Source organism: Pongo abelii, chromosome 21, assembly GCF_028885655.2.
Source record: "Pongo abelii isolate AG06213 chromosome 21, NHGRI_mPonAbe1-v2.0_pri, whole genome shotgun sequence".
NCBI classification, from domain to species: domain Eukaryota; kingdom Metazoa; phylum Chordata; class Mammalia; order Primates; family Hominidae; genus Pongo; species Pongo abelii.
Genome location: NC_072006.2, coordinates 64,435,184 through 64,462,777, shown reverse-complemented (window position 1 = coordinate 64,462,777; position 27,594 = coordinate 64,435,184). Strand labels below are relative to the sequence as shown.

At 46.3% G+C, this 27,594-nt stretch overlaps 1 long non-coding RNA gene across 2 annotated transcripts in view; it reads right to left on the bottom strand.

The window, feature by feature from the left end:
- LINC02910 (long intergenic non-protein coding RNA 2910) overlaps positions 1–21,258 on the bottom strand; it is a 118,416-nt gene extending 97,158 nt beyond the window's left edge. Inside the window, exon 1 of one of the 2 annotated variants that reach the window (XR_008517060.2) lies at positions 19,298–21,258. This is a non-coding gene — a long non-coding RNA (long intergenic non-protein coding RNA 2910). Of the gene's footprint in view, positions 1–4,318; positions 4,396–19,297 lie in introns of those variants that run through there. The other variant, XR_010138731.1, reaches the window with a different exon arrangement.
- Between the last annotated feature and the right edge of the window lie 6,336 nt (positions 21,259–27,594).

The following is a 27,594-nucleotide window of genomic DNA, read 5'->3' as shown; positions in this document are numbered from 1 at the left end:
ACTGGCCCCAGGAGCATATGGCGTGTGCTGGGCAAACTAGAAGCAGCAGGAATTCATGGCCAGGAGCAGGAATTGGTGGTCAACACCCAGTTTTCCAGTCCTCCAGAGGGCAATTCTGACACATGACGCAACACAGTGGCTTAGACACCCCCACTGGAGAAATTGAACCCCAAGGTCCTCAGTGATGGCCTTGTTTGTGGTCACCCTAATCCCCAGCCTTGCTCCCTTCCAGGTTTCAGCCCCACTTCCTCACGGTGCTGCTGGATCACCGTCCATGTTAGCCACTTGCACCCGAATCCTCAGCTCGGGGTCTGCTTTGGGGCGACCTTATATTAGGAGAGCAGAGCGTGGCACCTAGTAAATACTAAGCCCTCAGCAAAAGGTACATGTGTGATATAGAGGGAGAAAAGATTCATGCATACACATATGTATGCATATGTGTACCAATATGCACTTGTAAATGTGGAAATCTATATGAATGTACATGTGTTTGTTTATATGTATATATGCGTGCATACAGATATGTGCACATATGTGTATGTCTATCTGATATTTGTCTATATCCACATATGTGTATGTATGCATATAGATGTGTGCATGCACTATATATGTGGGTATATCTATATTATGTGTATGTGTCATGCATGTGTGTCGATGTCAGTGCGTGTGTGTATATGTACATGAATGCACGTGCATGTATAGTGTGTATATGTGTGTATATATGCATGCATGTGCATAAATATAGCTGTGTGTATATGTTTGCATTGGTGTATGTGGGCATGTATGTGCATATATATATAGGCATGTGCATATAGATGTGTGTGTTTATAGACATGTGAGTATATATCTATGTATATATCTATAGGTGTATATATGCATTATACATATATGTAGATGTGGGCATAAGTATTTGTGGGTACATGCATGTGTACTGTATATGTACACATCTATAAGGATGTACATTTATGTATCTGTAGGTCTATATGTGCATGTGCATGTGTGAGTGTACATGTGTACATGTGTATACATAGGTGTGTATGTATATATGAATGTGTGTCTGTATATGTGTATTCATGTGTGTATATGTGTGCCCATGTGTGTGCATGTGTTCCTGTGTGTGCATATGTGGACGTGTGTGTGTCTACAGCTGGGTCGTGAGAGTCACACAGCAGGAAACAGGTGTTCCCTGACTGCGTCCCCAGAACGTATTCTCCAAGGACCTCTCAATGACTCTCTGCTGGCCTCACTTCCAGGCCCCCACGCTGGGCCTTATCCCACCTCTCCCTGCCCTGGGCTCCTTCTTTGCACAGGTTCCCATTCACCAGAGGCCCCGGCTTCCTCCCCACACCAGGTTACCTTGGGAGGTGGGAAAGCCGGAAGAGGAGACCTCACAGCAGAGCCCGCCGGCAGCTGCTCAGTGGCAGGACCCAGGGCGGCTGCAAGGAAATGAAATCCCCTCTCACTTAACAGCCTAATAAGGATTTGAACCTGAGTCTGCCAGGAATTTCAGTTTAACTGCTTTCTCAGATGTGAAGAACATGTCTGGGCTTTCAAGCATGCCCCAGGGAGGAGCCGCAACAGGCTGAAGGGGAGGATGGCGCCTCTTGCTCAGGCTCCACCTGCCCAAGCTTCTCTGTGAGGCCCCAGAAAACAGCACAGGCCTGGCAGGGGAGCTAGATGTGCAGATGAGAGGGGGCAGCCACCCCAGGAGACCAGCGCTTATGGGGGGAAATGATGTCAGCAAGACGCAGCCGCAGCACAGCAAGGAGTCACTTAAAGACATTTCCAGCTGCCCTGGGCAACCTGATCCTCCTGGGAGAGGGGCCCACAGACTCAGAGGGGCTGCAAAGCTCAGAGCTGCGCACTTAGCCTGACAGGCTGAGCTGCATGAAACTGCTTTGTCATTCACACTGGGCCATTCACACTCTCCCAAGTGGAGTCCTCACCCCTAATCCTGCCGGCTAGTGGCCAGGCCCAGGGCCCCTCACTTCCTCCTTCCGCCTTATGTGTCCTGCTCAGCCACCTTGGCCTCCTTCTAGTTCTTCAACAAGAGGCTCATCCCCCCTCCCAGGGTTTGCTCTGGCTGCTCCCTCTGCCTGGAGTGCCCTTCCCAGCTCCTCACAGGTGCGGCTTGTTCTGGGCAGTCAGGTGCTTCAGGTTTCCCTGCCCCCCTGCCACCAGCCTCCTATTTAATCTCATTCTTGCAGCTGGCCCTTTTCTACTTTGTCTTGTTTAACTCCCTACCATTTATTTTTCTCCTCTCTCCCTGGAAGGCGAGCTCCCTGGTCATCGTGGGCCTTGCGTGTGTTTCTCATGCTGCATCCTCAGAGCCTAGAGGCATAGAGTAGCTGCTCACTAAATCCTCACAGAATGAATGAATGATTGACCACACCCATCATATTAAGCCTTATGGGATTATTATCAAGAACGCCCTATTTAATGATGGGGACATGCTGCCCCACTTCCATCCCTGGGCCTTGGTGCACAGGCCAGAAAGCCCAGGACAGACCACCTGTCCTCCCTACAGGGGACCAACTTGCACAAACAAATGGGCATCAGCACCCACTGGGAGCAGCCGTGACCCCTGGGTCCTCGGTACCAGCCACAAAGCCAGTTCTGAGTTTGTTCAGAATCCTGCTTAGAATGAAGGATGCTCCTACACTAGAGATCTCTTAATACGACCACCAAACACCACGGGATTTTCAAAGGTAGCTGCCACAGCCGCAGCACGCAAGCTCTGTTCCTGGCTTGCTTCTGCCATCTGCTGGCCACTTGATAAAAGGCACTGGGGGTTATTTTCCAGTCTCTCTGAGGCTGTTGTTTCCTTGTGGGAGGAACTCATCATCACCTTTATCTTCACAAGGGCTGCTTGGCAGATCTGTCCCATAAGATCCTAGACACCTTGTGGGTAGGGCAGTCATCCGGTCCTGCATCTTATGACCTCACACGTTACAAACGTTAACTTGCTAAACACTCAATGTGAAACCTAGGAGTAAGGGACAATTATCTTTACTATCTACAAACAAGGATGTTCAGGCACAGAGAGGCTAAGCACATTGTGCAAAGTCACACAACTACAGAGCTGTGAAGCCAAGATTGGAACTCAAGCAATAAGGCACTTTGATGGCAGGCACCTTGATGGGACACCCTTTACCAACTACCATGCAAATGGCCCAGGTGCTCCTGCGACCCCTGATCCCAGGGGCTCCACCAGAGCACCAGAGAGAGAGAGATGTGGGAAGAGCAGAGGACAGAAGAGGACACGTGCATCTAACCACTCGGAGGACAGGAGAAGGCGCTCTAACCTTCTGAGCCGCCATCTTCCAATCAGGAGGAGGCGAGCACTGGATACACAATCTCAAGGCTTTCCCTACAGTTCTCTCAACAGGACAGAGAGGCAGAGAAGCACAGTGGTTAGAGCACAGGCTTTTTTGGTCAGACAGAACTGGGTTAAAGATCAGACACTTCCACTCACTCTCAATGAGTCCATATCTGCAAGCCTAAGCGTCCGTCCTCACACATGTTGATTAAAAAAAAAAAAAAAAAAAAAAAAAAAGGAGGCCAAGTGCAAAGCTTTTAGCATTGTTTCTGGTTCAGGGTATGGACGTAATACGTGTTTTCTATCATTATAACCACATTAAAGGCTCTGAGAAGTCCTGCAGGAAGGAAAACTACTTGTCTTTATCTCAGCCATCCCCAGGCTAGCTGCCCACAGAGCCACCATGGAACCCGCAGCTCTGTCACCCCACAGGGCCCCTGTGCCTGGCCCATTCAAACTTTCCCTCACATGGGAGCCTCAGGCCCCACTGGAAACAGAGTCAGGAGACAAACCCAGGCCTCCTGCTCCCAGCTCCCCGCTCTGTCCTTCTGCTTCTACATCCAACTACCCTAAAAGCAGTTTCTACAATCCATAAACAAAAGAATTCAGAGACAATTCTCCAGGGCTCCCAAGATGACATATTTCATCTGTGGCTTCTACAGTGCTTATTTGTCAGTTTTACAGACCAGAGGCAACTAAGAGTCTAAGGCCGAGAAGGCTGTTTTAAATAATTCTGTCATTATTCTCAATTTTCAGCACCACCACACAAGAAAAACCCATTTCCAATTCCCTTAAAGGTGTTAAATGGTTTTTGCACTGTGTTGCAAAAGTTTGCCGTCAGCCAAACTGCTAGGAAGCGGGCTTGCAGCGTCCGGTCCTGAGCTGTGGGAACGACTTGGTCGGGCCTGATCCCGATCCCCTGGAGCCCAGCTCTTTCCCCAAGTGTTCAATTCCCAGCACATGTCGCGCGGGTCGCTGTGGATTTCAGGGTGGACTCACCGCGCTGCTGGGTGTTGCAGTCCACGCGATTTCCCAAGACTCCATGCAGGGCACCTCCACCCGGCTCAGGCTCAGGCAGGATATGAACAGGAAACCACTGTTTCCTGCCGGTCAACACCCAGGAACTGATGAAGTAACCCAGTGCCCAGCCCCTCTGACAGCCACGGAGCCAAGAAGAGGGAAGTGAGGCGGCATCCAAGGCGGCCCCTGCAAAGAACTAAGCAAGGCAAGTTCAAGGGGTCCAGGACTCTGCAGCAGCTGATGAGGGGCAGGGAGGAGCATTCCGTTTTCAGGGCATTGAAACAGTTACCAATAACAACTATGATAAAGAGATGACTTTCTGTGGCTCCCACTTGCTGCCCTCTGTGTTTCTAGGCGCATCACAGAGAACTCTTAATTTTCATGAGGCCCCATAAGGACATCCCTATTACTATGATCCTTATCAATATCCTGATGTTACAAATGAGGGAACCGGGACACAGAGATGCTGAGGAACTTGTCTGAAGTCACATGGTGGGGACATAGCCTGGGACACAGCAGTGAGAGGGACAGACAGGCCCTGCGCCTGTGCACCAAGCCATCTGCTGGGGACGCAGGAATCAAACAACTCATGGCTGCCCTTGTGCCCGGCGCTGTGGGCAGGAGCGAGCTGCTTTGAAGAGACAGCGTGGTGACCTGCCCTGCTGGCCCAGGCAGCATCACACAGCAAGAAGGCGGGCTTTGAAGGGTTTTAAACAGAGTCGTGTTCCCACGTCTGCAGTGAGAGGGCTGCAGGCCTTTGTGTTTTTCACACGGTGTTACACGGCGTTGGGGTCCACAGACCTACCTCGGAAGCTGCTCGTGGGCAAATGGACGACCACAGGTGGGGAAGGAAATTTCCCCCAAACACACACATGCTTCACCCAGAGCAGCCAAGCTGTTTGTGTGTTTGTGTGTATGTGTGTGTGTGTGTGTCTTATGCCTAATGGTTCATTGAGTTTAAGGATCTCTCAGCTGCCTTGCAGCACAAATGTTTCATAATTTGGTGGTTAGCGCACAGTGACCAGGCAATACTCGTTCATCACAATGCACCAATGAGACAGAGACAGGAGAGGATGTTTTGGCAGCAAACAGACATCCAGGAGGCACAGCACACCCCCATCCCCCGGCCCCAACCTCAGAGAGATAATCAGGTTAACAAAGGGCATTAGTATGAAGTGACCAAAGAGACTTACCAAGCAACATCAGACTCCCTGCAACACGTGTGCTGATGGGACAGAGGGGGAGTTATTTTTATACTTAAGAAATAACCAAGCATTCTGCATGCCCAAAGCCAGTCTGGGTTTTAAATACCTTTCATAATTTTTCTGACTATGGAGGTAATACATCCTCAGGGCATAAAATTTAGAAATTATAGAAGAGTATTTTTAAAAATCCAACCATTGAGCAATAACCATTATAAAAATTTTACTGTTTTCCTTTCTTGTCATTTATCTAGGCTCATACAGATATTTGGGGCTTTTTTCACAAAACTAGGAAAATGTTAAAAAATATATTCTAATATTATCTCGATTTTATTATTAGATTTATCATAACCATAAAAGATTTGAACACTTTTAACGACAGCATATTATTCCATTTCCATGGAATTACTGTATTGAATCTCCTACTGTTGGGTTTCAGTTCTTCCAAATTTGAATGTACATAATTTGGGGGCAGTTCTCATTCCATCCATGGCAGACTAGGTTGAATACAGCCGAGGTTTTGCAGGCACACACTATGCCCAAATTAGAGCCACAGCCCAGGCTGTTGGCCGTGGAGAGATGATGCTTTCAACTGTATCAACTCTTGAAGCTGGTGAACCATGGCTTCTCCCCTTCAGGTGCTGGCAGACCTTCTCCTCACACTCTTGGCCCTTTGCTGGGCTGACAACTCCCTACTTGCCCTGCAGGCCTTCCCTGAGCTCTGGGGTCTTCTTTCTGCCCTCTTCATAGCTCCCTGTGGCTGCCGCATCTCAGCACTGACATCCTACGTGGCTCTTTGTCCACATCTACCTCCCTAGACCATGCATGCACCCCTCGTGAGCTAGGTCTTTGTCTTCCACATGGAAGTTCTCACTAAACACTTGAATAAAGGAATGAATAAACAAATGAATGAACAAACAATCTAACAAAGAAGGAGCACATGGGCTGACCTTGCAGGGCTCTCACTCCAAATCCTGGAGGTGCCTTCTGCAGCAGTTTCTGTCTCCCAGCCAGTTCACCTGTTGCTCAGGCTGCTCCTCAGAAGTGGCGCGTACAGGAAGCACGTGCTTGTTTGTACTGGCTCCATGTTTGTTTGCATTTAGGATCACGGAGTTTACTCAATTAAGAAATAGAATGGAGAGGAGGCACTGCCTCTGTTTGGCAGACAAAACAAAGAGAGGAGAGGGGAAGATGTCCAGGGCAGATTTCTCCCGCTTTCAATCTTAAATAAATAACCAGTTTCCCAATGCTAATTTTTCCTCTTTATGATCTTGTCCATCTGTGCACAGACGATGAGGTCTGATCCCTTGTGGTCCCAAACACCACGTGGCAGTGAGTTTCCAGGCCACGTCCCTATTGCAACAGAAGAGCCCATGTGTGTCTTTGTGAGCATGTTCATAGTTAACCTTGTTGATCATTACATGAATGTATTTCATCCTTACAACATGCCTGGGAGATAGGAACTCTTACTGTCCAAATTGCACAGATGGGGAAGCTGAGACACAGAGAGGTAATGTAACTTGCTCAAGGTCACACAGCCAGCAATGGCAGAGCCTGGATTTTAATCCTGACAATCTAACCTCAAAACCTATACCCGTGATCACCAGCTAGTCCTCAATAGCCAATGTGCTGATTTCCAAAGAAATTCCAGCACATTCCCACCGATCGTCAGCCTGTTACTCCCAGGGAATATAAACGCCTTGGGTTTAATTTAATGAAAGCTGTTATTGGAAAAGATACACCAAGATAATTAATTCCTTAAACAATGGAAACGAGGCTGCAGTTGTGTACGACTTTGTTTTTAATTGGAGGTCTCCCACCTCTGGAAGAGGGTGTGCTAGAAAGCTGAGAATCCCAGGAAGAGAGTCGGTAGGTGAGTCTGGAGCCTGCATGGCCTCAGGGTGATGGAAGGCGTGCCAGTGTGTGGGTGCCAGACCCAGAAGAGGGTGCCAAGATCACCTGGAGCAGAGCATCCAGGGAGCTGGACAGAGCTCTCAGAGATCTTTTCCTGCTTTGAAATGAGATAACCAATCCAGGGTATAAGTCCATGCTGGAGCCATGGCAGAGAGAGGACTAGGACCCAGCCTGCCAGCCCCTTTTTGAGGCTGGGACTTCTTGTTACCTCTACAGGATAGTATGATAGAAGGCTCCCCTGGCATAGGGCCAACTGGCATATAGTAGGTAACTTCTGCAGCTTCTGAGGTTAGTTTTAGCCTTCTTACCCTTTATGATGGCACCCTGATACCCCCGCCCCAACTTCCTATTGTGTGAATCCTGCTGGGTGGGACTCTCCAAACAAGGATCCCACCCTGCCCAGAGGGGAGGCACGTAATCTGAGCAGATCCACTGGACTCTCTTGTTCAAGGTCCCCACCTTTGCGGAGAAGACCCCCAAAAGAGTAGAAAAGGTGCCTGTGTCTTCTGGCCACAGCCCTGAGGCCTCCCGGACACCAGAGTGCCTAGGCTCTGGTTCTTTCTAGGTCCATTTCTCCAGCTTCTCCCCTACATTTGTGCATCCCCTAAGCCCTTCCAGCAAACTCCCTCTCTGCTTCCCTGTTATTCTGGCTGTTGCCGACACTCAGGGCCCCTGGCAAAGCAGATGCCCCACAGCTGGTTGTGGAGAGAACAAACAGCATCTGAGAGTGGGAATGTGTGTCCTCTGCAGCACCCCACGCCCTGGTCAAGAACTTTGCTTTTGTTTCACTGCCAGGAGAGCTCGGGAGCATCTCTGCACCCCTCTGAGCCTCTGTGTCCCCTGTAACATGAAAACCATAACAGTTCCACAGGGCAGGAATGTGGAGAGAACAAGGTAATGAAGGTGAAGTGCCAAGCTCAGAACTTGGCACGTGGCATCTGGTACAGAACAATGATGCTCTATCTCAAGAGCCCTGGGCTGGAATCCCCCTTCTTGAACATCCTCTCTCTGCAACCTCTTTGAGGCTCTGTTTCTCTTCAACTCTGAAATGGACACAACAGAGCCCAACTTGAGGAGTGAGAAGCATGGGAAGTGAAATACATGAACACCCCTGATGCATGAGACACAGACCTCAGTGATTTTTTGAGGTATACCAGTAGAGACATGATGAGAAGTACTTTATTTTTTCTAACTGCCCTTCTATTTCTCTGGTTACATAAAAAGTCTCAGGTCAGCACTCGTCTCTGTTAAAGACCCCATCATAATAAAGAGGGTGCAGGGCTCAGCTGGGTCCTCACAGACAATACTATCAACCAGCATTTAGTTTTATGTTTTATGTCATATTTTGTATGGTTTCTTCCCATTCCTAGAAAATCTTACTAGTTTTCCACTTGGAAAAGAGTTGGAAATCTTACTTTTTTACTTTTTAATTTATTTAATTTTTAATTTTTGGGGGTACATAGTAGGTATATATATTTATAGGGTTCATGAAATGTTTTGATCCAGGTGTGCAATGCATAGTAATCACATCATGGAGAATGGGGATATTCATCCCCTAAGCATTTGTCCTTTGTGTTGCAAACAATCCAATTATACTTGATTAGTTATTTTTAAATGTACAATTAAGTTATTATTAACTAAGTCACCCTGTCGTGCTATCAAATAGTAGGTCTTATTCTTTCTAATTTTTTGTACCCCACTTTAAAAATACATTTAAATAAAAAATTCAGTTGATTTAAAGAAAAATCTGAAGTAAATAACAGTATCAGTGTGTGAGAAGAACATGGCCAAGACCTTGAAGGTGGCACATGCTAGATGGCAGGGAGGCTGGAGATAGTGGATGTAACACAACAGGAACATGGCAGGTGTGCTGTCAATCCAAGCTGTCATCATTATCATCATCAGCCCCAGTTAGCAGGCCTGGTGTGAGCAAAGGGGCCGGCCTGCACTCACCTCCTTCCGAAAGCTGCTACCCTTTGGAAGAATAATCGGCTCTGAGGGCAATAGGGATAATTACACAGGGGATCCATGCCACTGTGCCTGGTGATTAATCACCAGCTCTCCCTGACGCTTCCAAGCAACCCCGGCTGATGGGCATAATCAAACCCTGCAACTTGGGTCCTCCCACCAGCCACAAAACTTGCCCCTTGTGGCTCAGACAGATGTTCCTTGGGTTTCAGACCATGGGAAAATAAATGGGCTAATTCATCGCTGCTCCTCTGAAGAACACAGTCCAACCCTGCAATATCCACCAACTCCCTGGTGGCAGAAGTCACCCACTGCACTAGAGACCCCAAGAGACAAATGGCATCCTTTGCCTGTGATTGCTTAGTGGACTCCTGGGGTGCCAGACCCAGGCATGGCCAGCAGGCGGAGTTCATTCTCAACCCCACCTCCAGGTAGCACTTTTCACCTGAGAGGCTCAGCCCCAGCCAGTAAGCCCTGCTGTCCTTAGCTATGTGAGCCACAGGTAGGAACTAGAGACAATGTTCATAATACACCTGGGCAGGGGATAAACACAGGCGGGCTCTTGTGATAGTTTGCTTGCATAAAAATGAAAATGAACCAGGCAGAAGCCTGCAATATGAAATGTGGCTCTGACTGGAGCTGAACAATATTTGACCCCCTCATCCAAAATGTCAACATCACCGCATCTTTCTCCTAATAGAGCAGTGTGCCTATGAGCCTTGAAAGAACTGCATTATAATTTGTAAATGTCCAGGAGTCAGTATGTCAATTATCTGAGGACTCCACGGATATGATGAATGGACAGAAAGACAAGGACAAAATTGGGATCCAGGCTGGGAACTAGGAGAGACAAGGACCCTAGGGGAGAGAGGAGCAAGAGGGTGAAGGAAGGGAGTGGGAGGGCAGAGAAAGGAAGGAAGAAAAACAAGAAAGAAGGAAAAGAGATGAATCATATATTACTCAGGACCTCTTGATTGGAAGTCACAACAACCTAAAATAAACTGGATTAAACAGAAGTAGAAGAATATTGACTCATGGAACTAAGATATCTAGCAAATTAAAAGACTTCAGGCAAAACCGGATGCAGGTGTCGAAACAATAGTATCGGCACCCATTGTCCCTCCATCTCTCCACGCTACTGTCCTCTGCACCTCAGGAAGGCAGGTATGGAGCAAGGCACATGCTAGACGGTAGGGAGGCTGGAGATAGTGGATGTAACGCAACAGGCACATGGCAGGTGTGCTGTCAATCCAAGCTGTCATCATTATTATCATTAGCCCCAGTTAGCAGGCCTGGTGTGAGCAAACGGGCCGGCCTGCGCTCACCTCCTTCCAGCAACTTCGGATTTTCACCACCTTACAGACCAGTAACCCAGAGGCAGGAGAGAAAACCTGCGTTTATAGCGAGTCCCCCTCCCCGAAAGACTCTCATTGGCTTTCCCAGGTCATGTGCCCACTGCTGGGCCAATCACTGAAACAGGAACAATGGAGTATTCTGATTGGTCAGTTTGGAACATGCGATTAACAGTCTCACTAGCAACATGGACAGAAGAGGAGAGAAGTTCCCAGCATGAGGGGTGTTCGGCAGATAGAAAAGGCAGAAAGGGAAGAGAAGGAAAATGAAATTTCCTGGACACCTGCTCTCTGTCAAGCACAATTGAAATAGTTGTTTTTTTCCAATTTAATCCTCATCATAACCCTGCCAGATACGCATTTGTATCCCCATTTTACTAGTGAGAAAATTGAAGCAATGTCAAACTTGGCCGCTTCCAGCTGTGCAGACATATCAGACACTGGGATGTGACAGTTGTGGATGGATTCATGCAGCCCCACCTCCACCACACTACCCAGGACTGATGTGTTCATGAGACCACCTGGGCTGCTGGCCCATGAAACTTCAGCTCCTACCTTGGCTGATCAGTCAGGCAGCAGCCCTGGCTCCAGTGCAGCTCATGGAATCGTCAAAGACCTTTGTTACTTTGTTACTAAGCAATCATTGGCGCACTTACTCACTCATCATGTAAAAATACTTTCGGAGTCCCTACCATATACCAGCTGCTGTAATAGGGATCAGGAACACACAAATGAGTAAGATACAACCCAGCCCTCAAGGAAAGACAGGCAATCAGGAAAATCAAAAACAAACATTTGTAAAAATATTCTGAAGAGGCAAATGCAGGAAGATCTTGATTATGAGGAATACTCCAAAAATTTGTCTAATTTGGGGGGTCAAACTTTCTAGATAGCTAAGGCCTTAGGTTTTTTGGGGGTTTTTTTGTTTGTTTTCGTTTGTTGTTGTTGTTGTTGTTGTTGTCGTTGTTGTAGTTTTTTGAGATGGAGTCCCGCTGTGTCGCCCAGCCTGGAGTGCAGTGGTATGATCTCAGCTCACTGCAACCTCTGCCTCCCTGGTTCAAGCGATTCTCCTGTCTCAGCTTCCCAAGTAGCTGGGACTACAGGCACACACCACCATACCCAGCTAATTTTTGTATTTTTACTAGAGACGGGGTTTCACCGTACTGGTCAGGCTGGTCTCGAACTCCTGACCTCAGATGATCCACCTGCCTTGGCCTCCCAAAGTGCTGGGATTACAGGCGTGAGCCACCGCGTTTTAGGTCTTTAAGAATAAAACTGGCTACAGTGAGCTATAATTGCACCACTGCATTCCAGCCTGGACGACAGAGCAAGACCTTGTATCTAAAACAAAAACAAACATAAAATAGTGAGGGTCCTTCTAGGGTAGAAATATTTCTTAACTGTAGCACATACTTTTCCTGACTACCTGAGTGGCATCTGCTGCACCCAGTGGAATCTTCCTTGATGACTTAGGGTCTTTATGGTCAACATGAGTGATGTAATGAATTGAGTGGCCTCACAGTGGACCTGGCTACCCAGGGGCAAGTACTGGAAGCACTGGGGGAGAGGCTACATCCCCATGTGGGTGAGATCTTGTAGGTAGATGGAAAAGAATGTGGGATTCTGCAGAGATTCTCAACAGGGGGCGATTGTGTCCCCCAGTGGATATTTGGCAAAGTCTGGAGACATTTGTGGTTATCAAAACTAGGAAAGGAGAGGTTGCTACCAGTGGGTAGAGGCCAGGGATGCTGCTACACATCCTGCAATGCACATGATGGACCCCTACAATAAAGAATTATCCAGCCACAAATGTCAATGGTACTGAGCATGAGAAATCTCAGGCTAGATGGAAATTGGTTTGTTGACAGTTTGAAGAAGTAATCCAAGTAGATGATTTAGCTTAGTGTATGGCAAATAAGGAGCTGTTAAAATGTATTGAAATATTCGCTGCTATTATCTTCATCACCACCATCATAACCATCACCATCATCATTATTATTATCATAATTTTTTTTCTTATAAAGGCACTTCCAACCTCCTGTATTCCACTCGGGCAATGGTAACAAGGATTGCTGGGTGAGAGCTGCATCGTCAGAGCACACACATTGTTGTTCCATCACTGACTCCTAAGATGACTTTCAATACATTAGCCTGATCCTCCTAAGGAGCTCAAGATGCTCACCTATACAATGGGCAAACTGCTGTCCTCTTCATATGATGAAGACAGAGCTCAGTGCATGTTAAGTTTCCTGCTGTGAATTACTTTGAATGTCACGATGAAAAGCCAGGTTATACATCCAGGAAAGTGGATTCCCATATTCTTCCATGGCTGTCAGTTTCACTGCTGGAAACACCACAGCCGTGACCCTGACTAACCTTCAGCTGCATTCTTCTCTTGCAATCCTCCAGCTGTTCAGCATCCAGGCAAAATAACTGCCCCCCGCCCGCCCCCTGCAACACACGTAATCTCCGTGGACTATCTGGCCCCCTCCCGAATATTTCCGAAGATTCTAAGAAGTGGGAGAAGGAGGCCCTGGGCTTTCCAATGGTCACCTCGCCTGTCTTCTTGCTTTGCTCAACGTCACTAATGTCTTATTTCTATTGTGGCTGCTCCATTCTGTCCCAAATGTGACAGCGCCTCTGTTTCTCTTCCCAATATACCACCTGGTACAGTTTACACCAGGTGAACCTTACCCACCAAGTTAGTGGATATACAATCTCATCACGAATTGGAGTAGGAGGGCTGTGGAGAGCATGATGAAGGCAGATCAGAGCAGAGAGCAGAAAGCAGCTTCACACCAGATGCCAGATGATGCCCAATGATGCCGGCTCAGCCCCTCAGCCACAGCCCATCATGGGAGCCCCAAGCTGCTCTCTCCTCCAGTGCCAGCCCACCCTGCCACCCTCTCTCACATAGGGCCCATTCTTCCTTGTGGCCCCATGCCCTGCCTCAAATCTATCTTCAGGGCCTACTCCAAAGAATCGTGTTTAGGACTACTTCTCAGAAGACTGAGAAGTGTAAACTAGAATTGAGGAATATTTCTGTCTCAGAGAGTGAAAAACATTTCACACTGGAACATGGAGGACTCACATTTACTTTATTGTGTAGAACAATGTGGCTTTCTTTGCCAATATTTCCCCATTCCAGGCAACACTAGATACTTTGCCTCTCATGACAAATAGGCCTAACAAATGTTTTCCTAGCAGAATGGCTATTTTGTTAGGCAATAAATTTTCCTTCCACTTCCTCATGCAACCAGCACGTGTTATGTCTAGTTTTTAAAAGAGGAACTTCTCCTTGTCCTGGCGCACTCTCTTTCAGAGCTACATCACTGTGGCATCCACTTTCCACTGGGAGCAGTTCTGATCCCCTCGGGCCAGCCTTCCTCCTGGGAGACTTCCCAAGAAGCTGTTAATCCCCTTGATCTTAGCCACCAAATCCATCATCTACTGGATTGTTCTTCTTGGAAGGCATTCAAAATGTGATACATTTTAAAATCACTTTTCCTTTGGTGTCCAGTAACTTGTGGGTCTCATAGAGCTTATTCAAAAGCCAGTAGAGGCTGTTTGTTTTCCTTCTCTTTTGCTATTCAATATGGCTTTAAAGCCTTTCCCCAAAGTAGAGGTAAAACTCATATGTGTATTATACTTTCAACTCAAACTCTATTCTGCCATAAAACACCAGAATTTATTCATCCTATTTAACTGTAACTTTGTACCCATGGCCAATCTGTCTGCATTATCCTCTTCCTCCTACCGTCCCCGGCCTCTGGTAAACACTATTCTATTCTCTACTTCTATGAAAGCAGCTTTTTTTAGAATCCACGAATGAGTGAGATTATGCCTTATTTGTCTTTCCATCCCTGGCTTATTTCACTTAACAGATGTCCTTCAGGTTCACCCATATTGCCACAAATGATAGGATTTCATTCTTTTTATGGCTGAATAGTATTCTATTGTGTGTGTGTTTGTATGTGTGTGTGTTTCTTTGTCCATTTATCCATTGCCAGACACTAAGGTTGGCCATATCTTGGCTATAGTGAATAGTGCTGCAATGGACATAGGAGTTTGAATCTCTCTTAGATATACAGATTTCATTTATTTTAAATAAATATTCAGTGGTGGAATTTCTGAATCATTTGATAATTCTATTTTTAATTATTGAGAAACCTCTATACTGTTTCCATAATGGGTGTACTAATTTACATTCTCACCAACAGTGTGTAAGTGTTCCCTTTCTCCACATCCATGCCAGCATTTGAAACTTTTTGTCTTTTTAATGATATAAAATCATTCTAATTTGGGTGAGGTGATATCTCCTTGAAGTTTTTATTTGCATTTATCTTATGATTAGTGAAACCGAGCACTTTTTCGTGTACCGATTGGCCATTTGTATGTCTTCTTTTGAGAAATGTCTATTCAGATCCTTTGCCCATTTATTAATCTATTACAGTCATCCCTCAGGATTTCAGGACCCCCCTCAGATGCCGAAATCCTCCGATGTTCAAGTCCCACAAATACTACATTTTCAATCCCCATTTGGTTGAATTCACAGATGTGAGACCCTCAGAAAGGGAGGGCCGGCTGTATTTGCTTTTTGCTGTTAAGTTGTTTGAGTTCCTTATGTATTGTAGATATTAACTCCTTGTCAGACTCATAGTTTGCAAATATTTTCTCCCACTCTGTAGGTGGTCTCTTTACTCTGTTGATTATTTCCTTATCCTCTCAGATCTAGAACAAGACAAAGATGCCTACTTTCACCACCTTTATTTAACATAGCACTGGAAGTCCTAGACAGAGCAATTAGGCCACAGGAAATAAAAGGGGAGCCTCCAATTGGAAACGAGTGAGTCAAATAGTCCCTGTTTGCAGAGGACATAATTGTGTATATACAAAACCCTGATGACTCCATCAAAAAAAAAAAACTGTTAAAACTAATAGATTCAGTAAATTTGCAGGGTACAAAATCAACCTATAAAAATTAGTGTGTTTCTACACACAATAGTGAACATCTGAAAGAGAAATCAAGAAAGAAATCTCACTTATAATAGCTACAAAAATAAAATAATCTACTTAGGAATACATTTAACCAAGGAGGTGGAAGAGTTCTACAATGAAAACTATAAAACATCAGTGAAAGTAATTGAGGAAGACACACAAAAATGGAAAAATATCCCGTGTTCATGATTTGGAATAAATAATATTGTTAAAATATTCATACTACCCAAAGTGATCTACAGATTCAATTCAATTCCTATCACAATACCAGTAACAGTCTTCACAGAAATTTTTTAAAATCCTAAAATTCATATGGAACAACAAAAGATGTTAAATAGCCAAAGCAATCTTTAGCAAAAAGAACAAAGCTGGAGGCATCAAACTATCTGGCTTCAAGATATAATACAAAGCTATAGTAAGCAAAACAGCATGGTATTGACCTAAAAATAGGTCAATAGAACAGGATAGAAAACATGGATATAAATCCACACACTTACAACCAACTGATTTTCCACAAAGGCACCAAGAAAACACATTGGGGAAAGGACAGTTTCTTCAATAAATGGTGCTGGGGAAACTGGATATCCACATGCAGAAAAATTAAACTAGACCCCTATCTCTCACCATACAGAAAAATCAACTCAAAATGGATTAAAGACTTAAATGACTTAAATATAAGACCTGAAACCATAAAACTACTAGAAGAAAACATAGCCATAGGGGAAATGCTCCATGTCATTGTTCTGGGCAAAGAATTTTGGATAAGAACTCAAAAGCATAAGAAACAAAAGTGAAACTAGACAAATTGGATTACATCAAACTAAAAAGTTTCTACACAACAAAGGAAATCAATTTTCATTTTCTTACATCAATCAAAGTTCGCCCCATTCCTGCTATGGGGTTGATGGGAGGTGCCAGGCCCTCTGGCTCTCCAATGCTCGCCTGCCTGGAACTGCTACTCTTCCCCTCTGGGAAAAGACTCGGGGAAAGCTTGCCTATGGCATGGTCATAGCTCCCCCTCGACAAATGTAAACCAGTGGTTCCTCATCTTTAGCATGCATCAGAAATTACCAGAAGGGTGTGTTAAAATACTGATTGCTGGACGACGCTCCCAGGATTTCTGATTCAGTGGGACCTGATAAGTTTTTATTTCTAACAATTTCCAGGTGATGATGATGCTGCCGGTCCAGGGACCACAGAGAATAAGTTATGTCAATAGTTCCAAACTACCTCAGTGGTGTTTAGACTTTTGAATATACAAGCATCATCAAGGAGTTATTAATGATGACGATTTTAGATCATCAAGAGAAATAAAATGTAAGCCGCATATGTAATTGTAAGGTTTCTAATAGCCATGTTTTTAAAAATCAAAAGGAAACCATGAAACCAATTTTTAAGATATACTTTATCCCAATATATTCAAACTTTTATCATTTCCACATAGTCAATATCAAAGTGATTAATAAAATATTTTCCTTATTTATACCAAATTTTCCAAATCAAGTATGTATTTTGCTCAATGCAGTTTCAGATGATCCATAACAACTGGCGGTTCATAGCTCCCTCCCCAGACAGTGCCGTTCTAGGGCCTTTCCTTGGGAAACTCTAGAAGCTGCTCTTCTAGAAAGCCCTCCCTGCCTCCCTCCCACACCGAACTTCCCTCCAGCACCAAAAAATTCATACCAACTTTCCCTGATTCAGTGCTTCTCAACCCTGGCTGTGCACCGGAATCATTTGAGGGACTTTAAACATCCTGAGGCTTGGGCTTCACCCATCTGTGTTCTGATGTCAGTGGTCTCTGGTGCAGCCCAGGCAATGGGATAGTTTTAAATCTCTCCAGGTAATCCTAATCTCCAGCTCTAGTCATCTCTTGGAAGCTCCCTGACCCAGCGGGACTGTTAGCTCCTGAAGACAGTGTTCCTCACCTCCTGGGACCATGCAAGACGTTCTCAATCCCAGGCCCCATCCAGACCTGCTGAGTTCAATCTGGCGTTTTTATAAGATTGCCAGGTGATTTCTCTGCATATTGAAGTTTGAGAAGCACTGCCTTAAGGGGAGCAATTAAGAAATTAATCGGGCAAATGTTTCGCATTGTCTATGAGAAAGCCAAATACATCTTCTCTACCCTCCACGCTGTGGGCCAGGCCTAGTGTAACGCTTCAGTAGAAAGATGGAGGTTGTGCAAAGGGTTCTTGGAGGGGATGTGGCTCTGACTCCAGTCCAGCCATTACACTTGCTGTTCTATGTTTGGAAAACCACTTGCCCTCTCTGAGCCTCAATTTATATAGCCATAAAATGAGGGAAATGGGCATGATAAAAATGATAAAAGTCTAGTTTACAGATGTGGGGAAAAGAAAGAGAGATCAGACTGTTACTGTGTCTATGCGGAAGTAGCCATAAGAGACTCCATTTTGTTCTGTACTAAGAAAAATTATTCTGCCTTGAGATGCTGTTAATCTGTAACCCTACCCCCAACCCTGTGCTCGCAGAAACATGTGCTGTGACTCAAGGTTTAATGGATTTAGGGCTATGCAGGATGTGCTTTGTTAAACCAATGCTTGAAGGCAGCATGCTTGTTAAAAGTCATCACCACTCCCTAATCTCAAGTACCCAGGGACACAAAACACTGCGGAAGGCCGCAGGGACCTCTGCCTAGGAAAGCCAGGTATTGTCCAAGGTTTCTCCCCATGTGACAGTCTGAAATATGGCCTTGTGGGAAGGGAAAGACCTGACCATCCCCCAGCCCGAAACCCGTAAAGGGTCTGTGCTGAGGAGGATTAGTAAAAGAGGAAGGAACGCCTCTTTGCAGTTGAGATAAGAGGAATGCATCTGTCTCCTGCTCTCCCTGGGCAATGGAATGTCTCGATGTAAAACCTGATGGTATGTTCCATCTACTGAGATAGGAGAAAACCGCCTTAAGGCTGGAGGTGAGACATGCTGATGGCAATACTGCTCTTTAATGCACCAGATATGTTTGTGTATGTGCACAGCAAAGCACAGCACATTTTCTAACCTTGTTTATGACACAGAGACATTTGTTCGCATGTTTTCCTGCTGACCCTCTCCCCACTATTACCCTATTGTCCTGACACATCCCCCTCTCTGAGATGGTAGAGACAATGATCAATAAATACTGAGGGAACTCAGAGACTGGTGCCAGCGTGGGTCCTCCGTATGCTGAGCGCCGGTCCCCTGGGCCCACTTTTGTTTCTCTATACTTTGTCTCTGTGTCTCTTCTCAGTCTCTCGTCTCATCCGACGAGAAACACCCACAGGTGTGGAGAGGCAGGCCACCCCTTCATCAGAACCATTTTTCTTGGTTAATAATTTTCAAAAATCAAATTGGTTTCTACCGTTTAAAAAAGGGAATTTGACATAATATCCCCAAATTCTAGTTTATCCTAAAAAATTCAGAGATGTGGCATCCCCGGGTCCGTATTTATTCTGGCAGACAGTTAGGTAAAGCAATTAACTCTCCAGATGCTTACAACTTCACCCAGCCCCGCCACTCATTACAGTACTCACCTAGCCCAGGAGAAGGTTGAGTTTGAGAACTTGTACTGCAGCAACAATATCTAAGCTGGAACTGTGTTTCCCAGAATTCTTTCTGCTGTATGTTTCCAGACCAAGGTTGGCCACAAAAGAAACCTGTAGTGAACTGGAAGGCAGAAGTGAAGGCACATCCAATAGGCTCGGAAGGGCTGGGTGATGTTGAAGCACCTGCTCGTTGTTGCTGATTAGGGGCCAGGCCTGCAGCTCTTCCAGCTCTAATGAGTCCTGGGCCAGGTGCGCGAGCAGAGCAGCCTCCTGGCAGCTTCCTTCTGCGGGTCACCTGTGACAGATCTGGGTTATTCTTGTCCCTTGTGCATTCCAGGTTTTCCTTATTCTCCCCTACTTCCTGTCTCCCAGACTCTCAGCCCTGCTGATCTATGGTCAGTTCAGGCCAACCACCAGGTGTGGAGACAACAGCCTTCCATAGACTTCTTCACCATCTTCCATACTTGCATAACGTGTAACCCTAGAAGAAATCTCTCGCTCCAAATCACTCACAGGGATTGATCAGGGAAGCAAAACCTTTTATCAACACAGCACTGGAGTTCACAAGTCTCCAAAGCAGTGATTAAATTTTGTAGTCACAGGTCAATGTGAAAATCACATGAGAACTCCGGGATCCCTCACAGACAATGCAAAACATTTTGCCCAATGGATTCAATAGACCAGTGGGTCTCAAACCTTAATGTACACATGTATCACCTGGAGATCGTGGACTCTTTTTGAAACGCAGATTCTGGTGCAGCAGGCCTGGGGTGGGGGCTCAGATTCTGCATTTGTAACAAGTTCCCGGAGAATGCTGGTGCTGCTGGTCCAGTGACCACACATTGAGTAGCAAGGTGTTCAAAGGTTCATGAACCCCTCATAGAAGACCTCCTCTAAGGTCTCTCCTAATTATAATGTGCAATTGTTTGCCCTGTAGTTTGGTTGAATAGATTGCCCAAACTGAGAGGCAAGTCCGGGGTGGCCTGAGCAATGTCTGCTAAACCTCATAATAAATTTCCCCATGGATCCCCACAATGAAGCTGCAATGAGACAGAAAGCCCCTCGCACCATGGGCTTTGCAGCTGTTACAGGACAGCCCAGCCAAATTTGGTCAGCACAGCCATGCTTCTGGAAAGGAGATTCTTGCCTGCCCTGGGCAGGGAGTGAGTTCAGATAAAGACCTTGGCGATGGGGTACTCTCTCCCCAGCACCCACCTGCCACCTGTGGTGAAGTGAGGCCTTCACCTTCTTCACTTTCTCATTGAGTTATACAACCCAGAGCCTACCAGACTGCGGGTTTCTGTGGACTCTTGTCATCCCTATTTACCTTTTTCTCTAGCTCCTGGTCCTTCCTGATACACATGGTAGATGCCCAATAAATGTATGCTGACTGAATGAATGAATATGCAATTTTCACAATAGTCCATCTGAAATTAGGCTCCCTTGGCCATCCAGACCTTCTAGGGCTTCCCACATGCCTCTCACTGTTTATTTGTGAGCGTTCAAAGTCCAGAGGCTCTTGTCACCATTGCCCTCAACACAATAGAGTTAGAAAGGTAAGACAAGACTCAAGGTCACAGGCATGGCTTTTAGAGGCAAAGAAGAAAGGTTAAGAGCAGAGGTTCTCAAATTTCAGCAGGAACTCCAGTCACCTGTGAAGAGTGTTAAAAATGTAGATTCCAGCCAGGTGCGGTGGCTCACACCTGTAATCCCAGCACTTTGGGAAGCTGAGGCGGGCGGATCACTTGAGGTCAGGAGTTCGAGACCAGCCTGGCCAACATGGTGAAACCCCATCTCTACTAAAAAAGTACAAAAATTAGCCAGGTGTGGTGGCAGGCACCTGTTATCCCAGCTACTCAGGAGGCCAAGACAGGAGAATTGCTTGAACCCAGAAGGTGGAGGTTGCAGTGAGCTGATCACACCACCGCACTCCAGCCTGGGCGACAGAGCGAGAATCCATCTCAAAAAAAAAAAAAAACCAGAAAAACAGATTCCCAAGGCCTCAGCCCAGACCTGCTGAATGAGCCTCTGGAGGTGGGACCCCAGTATCTGTATTTTAACACACTCCCCAGAGACTTTGGTGCCTGGTAGGTTAGGTTCCACCCCTCATGACCTACTTCTGTCCTGCAACCACCCTTTGTTAGCATAAAACAGCAAAGGGTGTGTTCGTTCACCCTTTAGTGCAACATACATTGACAAAGGTTTCACCTCTCACCAGCACTGTGTTGAGTATGGAGGCTACAGAAGAAGATAAGACACATCACTGGCCCCCAGTGAGCTCGCCTACAGCCCAGAGGAGGGGCAGACAAGTCAGGAGGCAGTGTATTCTCCAGTGGTTCTGTGAGGCACTGCAGGGATCAGAGGAGAAATCTGGCCCAGTGACCATCCCTGCTGGCACCTGAAGGCTGAGAAGGAAGGAGCCAGGAAAACCTCAGTATGATTGGGACACAAAATTCCAGGCAGAGTGTGGAAGAGATAGGCTTGAGGGTGTCAAGTGCAGAATCTGGCCTTCCGTCCTGGGGGCAATGATGACAGGAATGCAACGTGTGAAATCCACACTTCACAGTTAAACTCTCATGCGATGGGCATGGAGTGCCCACAGAGTGCAAATAAGAGGTGAGGAGGAAACACCTCTCCTGGAAACACCATCCACTCTTGAGGACCTAGGTGACTGTCTCCCATCTGAAAAGAGTCTGCAACAAAATAGTCTTTACAGTTATTCAGAGTTTTCCCTGATCCTGCCAACCTCCGTACTTGATTTAAAATCTTTCCATCTGGAATTATTAGTCCAGAGCAGTTTCTCAAAGAAAAGATGGATGGTGCAAGCCGACTGCTGCTAGCATTCAGAAAAACGTGTTCTCTCTCTGCCATTCAGCGAAAGTTCTTTAATCACGGTTGATTGGAGGTTACCAACCTTGAATTATTAGTTAATGGCATCTCTGCAAAGAAATGATTTATTGGGTGAGTAAACTTTGCAAACAAACACAGATCCTCCATTGCTGGCTAATTCACCGGAAGCTGAAATGTGCATTATTTTAACTGTCTTTCTAGTGGAATCAAAATCCGAAGCAGAGGCTAATATTTAGCCTTGATCTCAGATTTCTCTGCCATCGAGATGTTAAGAATACAGAAAGCCAAGGCACAGAAGAATCCCCAGATGTTCTGTTTCCAGGGTTCGCCTGTGCTCACAGGCTCCCTTGCAGCTGGCACCCCACCTGGGGGCAGCCTCCCTGTTGAGGATCACCATCGGGAGAGGAGCCTGTGGTTCAATGGCTGTACCTCTGTCACCTTTCACCAGGACCCTATCCTGAAACACCAGCCAGGGCCAGCACCACTCATTGCTGGAGGATTCCTGCTCTGCCACCTCTCCTTGGTCCATTTGTTCTCAAGCAAATGACATTGGAACCAAGAAAGGAATGTGCTCTGTTTGTCAATTGTCAGGGAGGGGACACATCTTTCCTTTCTTCCCTCAAAGAGGGACTGGTTCAGCCTCAAACCCTCTGAAGGGCAAGATCAGCGGAAGCAGGAATGCTGGAGCTTTCTCAGCCCTCTCCCCAGCCGTGTGAGTCACGGGTGCACCAGGCTCCCTCCTGCTGTCCCTCCACTGGGACACTGCCCCCTCCAGTTCGCTGTTCATACTCACATGCAGCTTGGGCATTTGCGGGGCTTCCCCAACCCCCAGACTACGTCAGACCCCTGGGGATACACTCTCCTGACTTACAAACCTTTTGTGTAGCACTGAATATAGTTATGATTGCATTTTTTGTGTGTAATGATTAGATTAATTTCCATCTCACCTCTTGGGAGGCTCATTGTTTTTGCTCCCTTCAGCATCCCTGGTGCCCAGTGTTGGAGCTGTGGTTGGTAACTAAGAATGGCCAGTGGTTAGAATCACTTGAGAGAGCCAGAAAGCCCAGGGAGGTGGCGGGTGGAGAGCAACCTTTCCGCTTCATTACCCAGAGGAGGCGGCTGACTCAGGCATGTACCTCATGGGCTGGCCAGCCCTTGCTGCTCCCTATGCCACCTGCAGCCAAGTCCCTGGGCAGCTCAGCGTCCTCAGCTCTTTGTTAACAACTCTGGAGGAGGTAAGCAGAGCACCAGCAGCCAGGGGGAGATAGAGCAAAATCTCTGCCACGATGGCAAGAGGAGCAGAGCCCACATGTGACCTCGGGAGATAGACAAGGCTCCCTGTGCGAGGACCATCGGGGCAGCCAGGAAGGCTGGTGGAGTTTCTGTAGATAGGGGTGGGGACAGGACTCCAGGATGAGGGCACAGAGTAAGCAAAAGCCTGGAGGGAGGCCCAAGATGGCCTCTGGGGTACAGATCTGTAGCTGGGGTTTCGGGCTTCAGGCAGAAAAGGCAGGCTCATGGTTCGGAGGCCATTGAATGGAAATTCCCAGGCACTAGGGAGCCACTGCTGGGTTCTGATCCAGGGAATGTGTGGCGGGGGATCTTCTGGGGATGTTTGTACCCAACAGATGAGAGACACTGAAGCAGGGAGATTTGTCCAGAGGCTGGGGGAAAGGTGGCAATGGGGACAAGACAGAGTTTGAGGAGGTGATGCGTGTCCAGCATGACTTCGCAGCTTAAAGGCTAAGCAGGTAGGAAACAGAGGTGACAGTGACCAGGATGAGAGATGGGCCATCAACACACCACACATGAAACACACAGCCAGGTCAGGTTGCTGTGTTCCGGGGACAAGTCTGGTTTGGTGAAGGAAGGTGCAGAAATTTCTTGTCACCTACTTTTCTCACCATTCAGAAATCAGTGTCCTCTTAAAGCCATAAAGAACAGTGATATATTTGACTTCATCTTTTTTTTTTTTAGTTTTTGCATGGAAAAAAGATATCAAAAACCAAAGGACAAACTGAAAAAAAAGTAACATATATAACAAACAGAGCTAATATCCTCACACACTGTATTAGCCTGTTTTCACACTGCTTTCAAGAACTTCCCTGAGACTGGGTAATTTATAAACAAAAGAGGTTTAATTGATTCACAGTCTGTGGGGCTGGGGAGGCCTCGGGAAACTTACAATCATGGCGAAAGGGGAAGCAAACATGCCCTTCTTCACAAGGTAGCAGGAGAGAGAGAAGAGAAAGTGAAGCGGGGAAGAGCCCCAAATAAAACCACCAGGTCTCGTGAGAACTCACTCACTATCACAAGAACAGCATGGGGGAACTGCCCCCCATGATCCAATCACCTCCCTCCCTCAACACGTGGGATCACAATTCGAGATGAGATTTGGATGAGGACACACAGCCAAACCATACCACATACAAAGCATTCCTACAAATAAATAAAAAGGAACGCCAATCCATCAGAAAAAAAAAAAATGGGTAAATGACAAAAACAGGCAGTTCACAGGAAAATAAGTGGCTCATAAACATAATTTCATATGTTCCAGCTTCATTTATAATGAAAGTTATGGAGGTTAAGACTAAAATTACAGACCCTTTTGAAGTTATTTTACTTAGGCTGGTAAATATTTAAAAACTGATAATACACACTGCTGGTGGGAATGTTGGAAAACAATTTGTCAGTAGGTATTAACATTTTAAACGTATGTTCCCATTCCTCTAGGAATTTCACTGCTAGGACTGTATCCTAACAATATGTTCATGCATGCATAGAAAAGTGTGAATTAGAATGTTCTCTGCAGGACTGTTTGTTGTAGCAAAAAGCCAGAAATCACCTGAATATTCTCAGCAGAAAGCTGCTTAAGTTATAACACAGTCATACAAACAATGACATAAAAACTCTAAAAAGTACAATAACTATACCTATGTTGACAGGGAAGGATCTCTTAGGTGGATTGTTAGGTGAATAAATTAAAGTGTGGTTCAGTTTACACATTGGTATTAACATTTTTAAATGATATGCATTTCTATTTAGAAGATACTATGAACCAAAATCACCTCTGCGAAGGAGAACCAAAGAGCTCGGATCTGGGATGGGAAGGAGTCCAGCTTTGAGCTGTTGGAGCTTTGGTCCTGTCCTTGTCAGGCCTTCTGAGCCACTGGCCTTCCCCACCTGTGCTGGAGTCTCCACCATCAGGTTAAAGCCCACTGCTGTTGTTTGTGGTGTTCAGTCGCCAACCCATCCATCTCTCAGACCGGCTCTTTCAGAAAGTAAAACAGACAGGGCCTTGGCTCCAGTCTCTGACAATGTCAGGAAAACTTGCTGAAAGTGGCCTTTCATTTGAGCCTGAACACTAAAGGAGAACTGGCAGAAACGCCCATCTGAAGGCAGCTGGGGGCTGGCTGACCTTTGTAGCTGGTGGGGGCCCTGGCGCCCACACTGCTGCCGGCTCTCCCCGGGCTGCCTCTGGAAAGCAGTCTCCTAAATGCAATCTCTAGGCCCCTGACCAAGGTATTTTTAGCCACCCTCCGTGGTAGCCACAGCTCTGAGGCTATGAGCAGAGACTTCAAAGGCAGGGCCAGGGAACATTCCTGAACTCTGGGTCTCTGCTCTGGGTCTGGCTTGTTCCCATGGCTAATTTAGAACTTTCCGGGCTACCCCTGTGACCTTTTGCCTCATGACCCTTCCCCCAGAGCACAAAGCTCTGGCCCAACACTTCCTGACACAGCACTGTCTTTTCTTGGTGAGCAGTAGCAGAGGGACATTGCCTTCCCTTCGAACAATGCGGCTTTATGGACAAATGGAGCTGATGACACTCTGTCTTGAAGAGCAGCACTTCTAAGCTGGAATGCAGGGAGATACTCTCTGTCCCAGGGTTCCTGAAGCTTCAGCTCCCTGGGCTTCCCACCTTTGCTATATTGACAGTTCCTGGTTTTCCCTGTGCTGCTGTCTGCACTGATTCACCCTCTTCACCTATATACTCACTTTAGTTGCATCCTAAAACATAGGATATATGATATCATGGGTTGAACATGCTAGTTGCTTTTTTAATGCATTAAAGGAAATTCTATTAGAATTTATAGAAAGGAAAAAAGAGAAAAAGTAATTCTTACGTGCATATTGGATAAGCAGTGACCAGGCCAGTGGTGAGAAACACGGTGAACTGCCATCCACAGTTTGCAGAGGAAAAGTTATTTATGACCAGGCCTTTGCACATTATTTCTTCTTCATGATCACATACACACACACACACACACACACACACACACACACACACACACACACACCTTGCCTACCTGGATAATTGCCACCTCCTCCAGGAAGCCATTTCCAAGGCCCTCACCGCCAAAAGCAGGCCCATGCCCCTCCACTGTACTCTCTGCTCAGCCTGAGATAGCCCTGCAATTGTGACCACCTGCCAATTCTCCTCTGTAGTCTCCTGGGAAACATGCCTTTTTGTTAAGGGGTGATGGGGAATGTGCACTCTGGACTCAAACCCCACCTCGTTCATTTCTCAGCTGCATAACCTTAAACAAGTGGCTCCTTTGCTTTCTCCCAGCCTTGTTCTCCTCATCTGCAAAATGGGGTGACAGCAGAAAGTGAGAATTAAATAATGTAGACAAAATGGTAACACAGGCTTAGCATTCACTAAGCACTTGATAAGTATTTGCCACGTGCATGTATGCATGAAGGAGGGCAGCCTGTGTACACGAAGGAGGTTAAACAATAACCCACAGCTTCAGATCCACCAAAAATCTTATTACAAAGACAAGTTCCTGGGGCAGAGGTGGTGGTGAGAGTAATAGCAATGACTTCTCAAAAAACCTATAAGAGGGGTGTTACTGTTTTCCCCATTTTACAGACAAAGCAATAAGGACTCAAAGTGTTGAATACACTTAATCAAGCTCACACAAGGTGAACAATAGAGCTGGTGTTAAGCCCTGGCTTCCTCCCAAACCAAAGCCAATGCTCTAAATGCCCACATCACATGTCTTTCATACACTGTTTTTTGATCCTCTGTGAGACACCAGGATTGGAAATGTGATTCTTATGTCAGGCCCACATTCAAGTTCTTCATAATTCCATCATCTAAATCAGTTTTGAGTTTCATTTCTGCCTAACAACAGTAGAAATCCGTCTTACATTGGTAGAGGAACCACATGCTTTCAGTATCTATGCGTTCATTCGCATCTCCTCGTCTCCCTTGCAAATAGATCATGGCCACAGGACTAGTTCTGGCCAATAGAATTTAAGAGCCACTGTGCTTTCTTCATCTTTCCCCCTGCCACAGCCAACCTACAGGCCCAAATTGTGCACTTACTGGACTTTGCCTGAATGAGAAATAAACCTTCATTGGGTTAAAAGCCTTGGTGGATTTACCTGTTTCAGCTGCCAGCACTAATTTCTCTGACTAATACACAGGT